The following is a 9,870-nucleotide window of genomic DNA, read 5'->3' as shown; positions in this document are numbered from 1 at the left end:
AGCCAATGAAATTGAATGACTTCAGTAGCTTTAAACTGAGGGAAATTTACATTCCCCAAACTATTGCTATCTTTATGTACCGCAAGCATAAGCAGGAGGGGGGGGGGGGCGGAGCTTGTGCCATATACATGTACATGTAACGTTAGACCCCCCCCCCCCCCGAAAATAAAAAAGGATCGAGAAAAAGGGTAAAGAACGATATTATTTTCTACATATGTCAAAATCTATCACAATTAAAAAGACCAATTTTTGCCAGCTTGCTTCGCTCGATCGCTCACACGCACCTTTTTAAAAAATTTTGCAAAATAATGTCATGTCAAGTTTAAAGCTACTGAAGCCGCCATCAACTACAAGCTTAACCGCTAACGATGGCGGTCTCCTGCGTTCATTTGTTTATATTGCTTTTTATCATCATCCTAATGTGAAGTATAGGCCCTATGCCCAAACCATTTTTTTTCTAATTATGTAATGTGAAGTATATGCCCAAACCATATTTTTAATTATGTATTATGTTTATGTTGTAAACATTATGGATTATTTTATAAATTGCAAACAATGTTGATAATTTTTTATGATGTATTGCGAACGCAGAAATAAAATAAAACAAACAAAACGAACAAACAAAAGTTCTCTTAAATTTCTAAACTCATTTCACCACTGACGGATATTCCTCAGAGAACTACTTTACACATCAAACAGTTCCTGATCATGCTTTGATCAGCAAATTGATGATGATGATGGGTAAAGTGCGGGGGTGAAAGCCGGGATAACATTGCTATGTATAAAACATTGCTCTAAAGTGCCGGTATCCGCCTTAGCTGCATGGGCGCTCATGGCGCTTGCTCAAAATTGGTTGAAAAAATATAGGCCCTAATTCATTCGACTTGACTTTATAATTCTGATCAACTAATATTAATTTAGAAGATTAAACTACCGGAAAGGAGTGGATACTATGTCTCCGATCATAACCGTTATCATGATGTTCTCTACATAGCTTTCTTTTTTAAAAAACTATAAATAAAATTATCTACTGTCTTATCACCTGCACACTGGGGTGAATCATGAGATGGGGAGTGCCGGGGGTGGGGGCTTGATACCTTCAGTTCTACAAACAAGAATTGCAGGAAATAAGAAGAAAATGAAAGGCACTGTGAACATTTTTTATTTTAGTACTTAATTCAGGTCCAAAATAATTCTGCATTGCGCCCTCGGTAAACAAAATAGTTAAGGACCGGGATCCACGGCCAACAAGTCCTGTTTCGTCTGACCATACTGACAGTGCCTCTCAGTCAATACTATGAGCTTTGAATCAAAGAACGTGATCTGTCAACTTGTCGGACAAAAATGTTGATGAAACGCTCCTCCGGGCTCCAGTTCCATAAATTTGGTGCAGGATACTACAGCATCACCGGCTCAGAAAGTATTATGAATAACTGTTTAAATTCTTTTAAAAATTCTGCCTTTTTCCACAGCACATTATTCCTGCTTATTTCCAGTAAGTTTTCTGTGACCCGAGCCCCATATTCCATTTGCCAATTTTTATTCAACCATTCCCATATTGCAAACTTATTAGAAATATTAGTTTATTCTGGTCCATAACGTGCGTGCGCCATGCAGTGTTAAAGACACCTTTATTCCTAATCCGTTTTAAAGGACGAGTCCACCCTAACAAAAAGTTGATTGGCAAAGTGAAAAATCCAACAAGCATAACACTGGAAGCACTAAAAAGCATATAATTTTTCTTTTGAAGATTCAAAGACAACTTGTTAATTTGCATGTATACACAAATTGACATTTTTCAAGACTTCATTATAGCAAAACTTCAGGATCTTTATGGAAAGATGGAATTTCGAAAATATTTTGGTCTTGTTTATTTAAGCTTTTCTAAGATTTTTGAAAAAGAGACAACGAGACAGGTCCATAATTTATTCATTTAAAGTTTTAGTATCGCCCTTTTTTTTAAATTTGCACAACCTTCGCAATTTTTATTCGTTCTGGTACAATAAAAAAAAAAGAGAAAGTTAAATTGAAAATATGAACGAGTGGTTCACAATTTCACAATTCCATGTAAGACATCTTAACTCATTTTTGATGTCATCAAAACCAGGGCTCTTATTATTTTTAAGCGAATTCTCAAGATTTATATTCCGGGTGCCAAAAAAGGAGTGTCACTATTCGGTTGTGTGTGGGTGTGTGTGTGTGAGTTTGCTTGTTTGTTTTGCCTTTGGAAAGTTGATTCATGATTTTGCCCCCCCCCCATCTGAAAAATGGATCGACGCCCCTGGTTTATATAAGGGCAAAGACGCAGAAATATTGGGTTTTTTATTGTTAGATTACGTAAAACATGAAATGGCCTAAATAATGGTGTTTTGAAGATGCTCTGAGAATTGAGATTGATGGAAATGCGTCAATTAAATGAAATTCCTGTTTCCAGAAAGTCCTGTTCCCGAATTATGATATTGTTATAAACAATAGGGTAAAATAAAATTGGAGGTGGACTAGCATTATATATTCCGTCTTCACTTGATTATGCAATTAGACATGAATTCTACAAATAAGGATTAGATGATATCATTCATATTATGAATGATATCATCTAATCCTTACATAACTTGATGGTCCATCAACGTGTTCCAAAGCTACCATGGGTTTCAAAATTGATATTAAGGTCTATCAATCGGAAAAAAATAATCTGTATGTTCCTTATATATCAAATCCAAATGATATTTCACGGAATAGATACACGTCTTATAAAAATACCTTAACACCTACTCATCGAATAGCAATAGGTTTTATTCAGAAAAATTACAATCATATAAAAACGACTTTAAAAATACATGGAAAACAATAAATGGGGCTCTGAACAAAATTAACAAATCTAGTGTTGTTAATAGATTATTTGTAGATGGAAATATGGTTGAAGATACTCATTCTATAGCAAATGAATTTAATTCACATTTCTCTCAAATTGAACCAAAGTTAGCTGGAAATATATAATAATAATAATAATTGGCATTTATATAGCGCTTTATCAATCTACGACTGTTCAAAGCGCTTCACAATTATACCCGGTCACTGGATTCATAGCATTCCAAGCAGCCTGTTAGGCGCAAACTTAATTGCTAAACCAACCACAATGACGGTTGTTTCCTATCCCGCTATACCAATTAGCACCTGGGTGAGAGTGTCAAAGTGTGGAATGACGCCTTGCCAAAGGGCGCTAGGCCATGGTGGGATTCGAATACACGACCCTCTGATTACAAGGCGAGAGTCAGAACCGCTACACCACGGCGCTTCCACACTGGATAAACATTATGCCTGTAGAAAATTCGTTTAAGGATTTTTTGGATAAACAAAATGATAGTTCAATATTTCTTACTCCAGTTCAGAGGAATTAATTGAGATTGTATTTAATTTGAAAGCAGAAAAGACACCCGGTTATGATGGCATTACAAATAGAGTTGTGAAAAACATTATAAATACTCTTGCTGATCCTCTGCTCCATAGGCCTATATTTGATTTATCATTGCAGCTTGGCCACATCCCAAAGAAGATGAAAATAGCTAAAGTTTAACCCATTTTCAAGAAGGGAGACCAATTAATTACTAGTAATTATCGCCCAATATCTTTATTAACTTCGTTCTCAAAAATTCTTGAAAGGATAATTTATAAAAGGACAGTTGTTTTTCCTAAGAAATATAGTATTATACGTGATAATCAATTCGGTTTTAGAGAAAAAAAATAATACAACTCATGCTATATTGACATTGACAAATGAAATATCTACTTCTTTTGACAATTCTGATCATACCGTAGGATTATTCCTCGACTTCTCAAAAGCGTTTGACACAACAGATCATGAAATACTGTTATGTAAGCTATCAAATTACGGTATCAGGACAGAGGGACAGCTTTACAACGGTTTAGGAGTTATCTTGCTGATAGAATCCAGTTTGTTACAGTAAATGAATCAGAATCTCCAACAAGGCCAGTTTCATTTGGAATTCCACAAGGTAGTATTCTTGGCCCTTTGTTATTTATACTTTATGTTAATGATATGAAAAATTCGTCTCATGTTCTTTCATTTCTTCTCTTTGCTGATGATTCCAATGTTTTCTATACACATCATGATCCACATGTACTTGTGAGCACTATGATTTATGAATACACAATTTAATAAAGTAACAAGCTGGATTAAAGTTAACAAAGTGTCATTGAATCTGCACAAAACTAATTATATACTTTTTAGTCATTCATTGAAACATCTACCGCACAAATACTTTTAGATAATACTGAAATCAAAGAAGTGCAAACAACAAAATTTTTAGGTCTTACTATTGATAACAAGCTTACGCGAAATGCTCATATCAACAATACTTGCAAAACTGTGTCAAGAAATACTCATGGAGTCATCAATAAGCTTAAAAACGTTCTTCCAGCACAGGCGCTATCCATGTTGTATTATGCATTAATTCTACCGTATCTTAATTGTGGCATTCTGGCATGGGGTAATGCCTCTCAAACAAGACTCAATAAAGTCTTGCTACTTCAGAAAAAAAGTACCGAGAATAATATGCAATATGTCCTTTAGAGCTTATACGGGTTTGGAATTGTTTCGTCAGAAATGTATCCTTAAAGGCAATGACCTGTACCGCTTGCCAGTGGCGTACCTAGGATTTTCCACACGCGGGGGTCCCAAAAAAAACCGTCCGCCAAAAAATTTGACAAGCAAAAAAAAAAAAAAAGGTCTTCAATCACAAATAAAGGATTTCGTACCAGAAAAAAAATGACTGAGAAGCAAAAAAAAGGTCAGGAGGGGGGGGGGGCAATAAAGGTCTTCAAAAAAGGTATTTCAAGCTCGTCATGGGGGCAGGGATACATCCTTTGCATGAGTTCTGGCTCGTGAGGGGGCAGAGTACCCCCCGCGCCCTCCCCCCCCCCGTAAGTACGCTAGTGCCGCTTGCAACTATATTCCAATTCATGTATCAGCTAAATAGAAATAGTGTACCTAATGTCTTAGAAAAGAAATTTATGAGAAACAATGCTTTACATTCACGAGACAATCAAATGACTATCACTTACCTAAAAGTGTAATTTCTAGCGAAAGTGTATTTTTCACAGGACCAAAACTCGGGAATTCTCTGGACAGAGAAATGAAAGAGGCAGCTAATCTTAACCGATTTAAATTACTCATCAAAAAATTTCTTCTGAATTCTTATTGATTCAATCAAATATCTGTGAACTTCATACTTATCCACGGTAGTATTGATTATTTTAAAGTCAATATTTAATTTGGTATACTATATATATATTTGTGTTACAGTGTTTATATCTGTATAATTTTAAAGAATTTTGCTGATTATTTTACTTTGTTTGTATCATATTACCCTATAAAGTTTCCATAGGGGTGCATACGCACTTACTCACACGCTGGCGATCCGTTCCAAGGACCCCTGTTTTCACAAAATTGTAGTTCCGAAGCCCGTTCCTTGGACCCTCCTTTTTACAATAAGCCCGCTCCAAGGCCCCCGTTTTTTGTCTCGCCCGCGTCACACCCCTACTTTCGAGTGCCCGCCCCCCCCCCCCACCGGGGCTTCAACCGCGCGCAGAGCATGCCGGACAGGCGTAAGTAAAGCCCACACATAGAGATATATACATCTCTATGAGCTCACATGACTTTATTGATTAAAATAATTTATTAAAAATAGGCAAAATGTTTGTTATCAAAATATAAATGATAGAAACAATGTCACGTTCAGGGGCGGATCCAGCCTTCGCCAATAGGGGGGGCCCGGATTTTTTTTCAGCCTTATTTTCCCCGATCGGCCGCTCGAATATGATTTTTGCCGGGATTTTTTGTTTCTTTGAAGGAGTAGTCCTAATGGTCACTTTTAAGCTTTATTCTTATGACACATAAATGTATAATACCATAACCTTTATTTATATAATGCGAGCGCGAAGCGCGAGCTAAATTATTTGGAAATCTTATGTACTTTTTCCTAAAATTTTGAACATTCTGGGAAATGTTTGTTTTCCTGAAAAAAAATGTGTATGCAAGTTAATAATTGAGCAATAAGTGAGCAGAAATGAAGTGATGGAAAAGGTACTGTTAAATACTTGCCTGCAATTAGCCATGAAGACGTTACACATTTTAAAAATCAAATAATGCGAGCGCGAAGCGCGAGCCGAAATTTTTTGACATTTTTACCTAAGGAATTGAAATTCTTAGCACGTTTTGTAACTTAACAGAATAGGTATATAATCAAACATGCGAGCACGAAGCGTGAGCAAAAAAATCCAGATTTAGACCTACTGAACAAGACACTCTATTCAATTAGTTTTTGTAAATCATGAGTAAGTGGGAATCTTCCTTACATTAATAATGCGAGCGCAGAGCGCGAGCAGAAAATTTTTGTATACGTTTTGAACTGCTCGAAATTGTACCTGTTATGGACTGCTTGCATTTAGCCATGAAGATGTTACATATTTCAACATTCAAATATTGCGAGCGCGAAGCGCGAGCTGAAAAATTTTGACCTTTTTTACCTGAATAATGGAAATGCTAAGCACTTTTGGTAATCTTGGAAGGACTCTAAGTATATAAACTAAACTTTATTGATGCGAGCGCGAAGCGCGAGCGGAAAAATTCTGGACACTCTATTCATGTTTTATCATGAAAAGGATAAGTTATTTATCCGCGAGCAGACACTTTTTGATTTTGTGATCTGAAACTGGATAATGATTTAAATAGAGAACAATCTGCGTATCTGAATTAACGTGTGTTTTAGATTTCGACCTAGAATTTTGGTTTTCTAAGTACCTTAGAAATATATGATATTCCGATCTAACAAAGGGTTAATTTAAGCTCTGTATTGCAAACACTTTGTGGGAAAATTGTGAATTGTGATGGATCACAGTTAAAAAGAGCTGATGTATTTTATTATTATTACCTTTACATAGTTTTTACATAGGACCGGGACATTCTATAAGGGCATTATGTCATCATATGAAAATGATGACTATCTTCCTATTTCTCTTCCTAAGCATGAGAGCGCGAAATTTGTTAATATTTAAAGCACTTTTGTAATTATGAATAAGATGCATGATATCTATCAATTAGAGCAGAAATCGCGAGCCGAAATTTTTGATAAACAGTCATCAAAGTAGTTTGATTTAGAATCAATAATGGGATATACATAACTCACTATTCAAAATGCTAGCGTGCAGCGCTAGCTGATACGTTTTGACAATCTGACCTGAATAGGGAACTTTTTGAGATTTTTATGGAATACAGGAATATAATAGGTACCTGACAAATCAAATTTTGCGAGCGCGCAGCGCGAGCAGAAAATGATAATATTCAGACCATAACACAGACATTTTTACAGAGCACTTTTTTTTAAATCAATTTGTAAATCAAACAAAATAATGAAAGTTCAAAATTTTATATCCTAACAAATAGATTTTTTCAAGAAATTGTTTTCAAAAGCATGTTCATCCTCTTACGTTTGCCTTTCTTCTTTTCTCCTCTCTTTTCCCTTCCTTTTCTTTTTTCCTTTCTTTTTCTTTTTTTTCTTCTTTTTTTTGCTCCGCCAATAGGGGGGGGGGGGGGGGCCGGGCCCCTCGGCCCCCCCTGGATCCGCCTATGAATGTTGTTATTGTTTGTTGGAAATTAATGGCGACCAGTCATATTTGACTATTACCGCCAAGTCGTTAGGCCAACTATTATTTTCTTTTTTTTCGACGTGTCTTTAAAAAATCGTTTCTCTCCTTTTTTTCTTTTTGTTATAATTATTATTATTATCATAAAGACCATCGTATCTTACAGGTTACCGCATGATCCCGTCCTTTCTAACGACTCCGTCCAGATATCGTCCTGTCTCTCCGGTGTAGACAGGGGGCTCCCTTTGGGATACTCTATAGTCTTGAAACTCGAAAAAGAAATAGAAAAATAAACTGTTATATAGAGTCTTCTCCCGTGAAATGAGCTCGCATATACCAATCAAATACATGTATGTCTATTTTGTTTTGTATAAAAAGTGATAAAATTTGATATGGGGAGGTTCGGATGATTCGAAATTTATGGGGGCATCCAAAATGAGGGCTTTAATAAAAGGAATGGTGCATTGTTAAATCAAGGTTGTAAGTTAGGTGGACATGAATTAGTAAATAACCTACATATATATATGTATATACACACATGCATATACATATTCTTTTTCCTTTCTTTCCAATTATTAACTTATTGTACTTATACATTAATTATACAATATCTGTTATAGTTAACCTCTGTTACAATCTTAGAACAGCTATAACTTTGGTCTCCGAAACCGGATATGCAAGAATGACATATCAAATTAAAGCATTTATTTAGATCAAGCTAGTGATAACCAAATGAATCAGTTAAACATCTCCAGGAAATCGTAATTACACAAAAACGGTTCAAAACATGCATAACTTTCATGTTCTATCTACGTCATTATTAATGTCGAAACATGCATGTAATATCGCCAGCTACGACAAAAACATTATAAATCAACCAAAGATAATTCCCTAACACGAAATGAAACCCATTTCGTGACAATATATATATATATATATATATATATATATATATATATATATATATATATATATATATATATATATATATATATATATATATATATACCTGTATATAAATATACACACACACACATGAATATAATATAGTAACAGTGAAACATAGGGAAACATAAGGAATATAAAGTGCTGAATATCATGGCAGATTTGGATTTCCCTTGAACTGCCTAAAAAAGATGGTCACATTGCCAAACACAATCCCTGTGCATGGTCTAAAATATAACTGAGTGGATTTTCCCCTTGATATTGTCCTTTGAAATACAGTAGCAAGTTCAAAAGCACAATAACAGAGCTGAATACAGTGCGTCCCACAAAAAAGAAACAGTCATTCTTAATAACGAAATCAAAATTGAAATAAACAAACCTTATCAATGTAAAACTTAGAATCCCTCTTTCACCTGGTATAACGGACACGATTGATTTCTCATCCTTGCATGAGTGAGTAAACACAACTTGAAGAAACGATATAAGAAATCAGTGGCGGACGATATCTGAATTAAAAAAAAACACTCTTTGAAAGTTACGCTCTATTATAACTCTGTGACTAATTGTATGCTTTTGCTTAATTGCAATTAATTTGTTATTATTTTTTTTAATGAAAATGTGTATTATGTACGTATTTCAGATTATATACCAAATTATGCGTATGTGTTTAACTGCATGATCAATAAAGACTTCTAAAAATACTTCAATTGAAGAGTTTAGGCTTTCGGAATCTCTGATGCTATGATCAAGATACCCAAGAACTTAGGGCCTTCGAAAGTAAATATTGAATAGTTTGCGCAAGAATATTTGGCATAAAAAGTACCAGTTTTTGATACAAGCATTTTTTTCATAACAGCACATTATAGATTACGTTTGCTCGAGAGGAAACTCTTTGAATGTGTTTTAGGACTTCACATTAACCGGTTTTTAACCCTAAATTATATCCCAGGCTATTTTGAAATTGATTAGCCTGGGAAATGGGAGGGGGATCTCGACCATTGATCGGCAAAACGTCCCTCTTCTCGTAATGTCCCACATTAGCCGGGGGTATGGGGGAAGGCCGGGGGGGGGAATCTTGATCGTTGATTGCGCGATCGTGCCAAAATTGGCACAACGTCCCTCGTGTCGTATCACATTAAGGCCTGGTCACACCGCCCGAGCGTTGTTGGAGCGGTCGTGGAGGGGTAGGGGAGAGGGTCGAATTTCGCTCACAAAATTGGGGGAAAAGATTGAAAAAAAAAACAATCGAAATCGAAAATGGTG

The sequence above is a fragment of the Lytechinus variegatus genome, chromosome 1 (assembly GCF_018143015.1).
Source record: "Lytechinus variegatus isolate NC3 chromosome 1, Lvar_3.0, whole genome shotgun sequence".
In the NCBI taxonomy this organism is placed as follows: domain Eukaryota; kingdom Metazoa; phylum Echinodermata; class Echinoidea; order Temnopleuroida; family Toxopneustidae; genus Lytechinus; species Lytechinus variegatus.
The sequence above is the reverse complement of the archived record's forward strand: the minus strand, read 5'-3'. Positions refer to the sequence as shown.